This window comes from Daphnia pulex, chromosome 8 (assembly GCF_021134715.1).
Source record: "Daphnia pulex isolate KAP4 chromosome 8, ASM2113471v1".
Lineage (NCBI taxonomy): Eukaryota > Metazoa > Arthropoda > Branchiopoda > Diplostraca > Daphniidae > Daphnia > Daphnia pulex.
The window spans coordinates 2,288,446-2,289,204 of record NC_060024.1 but is presented as its reverse complement, the minus strand read 5'-3'; the positions used below and the strand labels follow the sequence as shown (position 1 = coordinate 2,289,204).

The 759-nt window shown below is 37.4% G+C and overlaps 1 long non-coding RNA gene across 1 annotated transcript; it reads right to left on the bottom strand.

The window, feature by feature from the left end:
- Positions 1–759, bottom strand: LOC124200775. The gene is made up of 3 exons (XR_006877387.1): positions 632–759; positions 441–535; positions 1–379 (listed from the first exon to the last, which is right to left on the bottom strand). It is a non-coding gene; the product is annotated as an uncharacterized LOC124200775 (long non-coding RNA).

Below are 759 nucleotides of genomic sequence, written 5' to 3'. Positions count from 1 at the left end.
CCAAAGTGTTGGATGCAAGAAGCAACTACCAAATGACTGCGGCTTACATGCCATCGCTAACGCACTTTCATTGGCATTAGGGGAAGATCCATCGAACTGCATTTACAGCAGAAAGGCCATGAGATATTACCTTAAAAGTTGCCTGACTTCCAAATTGATCTCTCCGTTCCGTAGATCAAATTCAAACAAGGACAATTTAGTGTCAGTCTCATCTAAATCTAAGAAAGCAAAAGTTTACTACCACTGTAGAAGAATCTTTTATCAGCCCCGGAATCCAAAAAGGACAGATGTCTGGGCCATAATTGAATGCTCGATCTGCAATGAATGGTCTCACAAGATGTGTGAATCCTGGCCAAAGAAATCTACTCGTGGTACCTGGCTGTGTGTAAAATGCAAAGGTATTAGTCACATTCCGGTCATTATATCAAATTTAAACTAACCTTGTGCTATAACAGGCCAGTGATTTCTTCAGTTTTTCATCAAAACCAATTAAGATGTTCAAAATAGTTTTTCAAATGTGTCCAACTTCCCCAATCTAGATTTAAGAAAACAGTTTTGTCTGTAAAATCTCATTTCTTGAATTCATACACAGAATTTGCCAACAATTTCTTAGAATTACCTATTAAATTACCTTTTGGTACTCGCTCCTCTTACACTTTCACAAGTAAATGAATAGAAACAAAAACCAAGTTGGTTATTTAACAGCGACGACGTACTAAAAGAATGTGAAGACTGAAGAACTAACACACTACGTCTTCC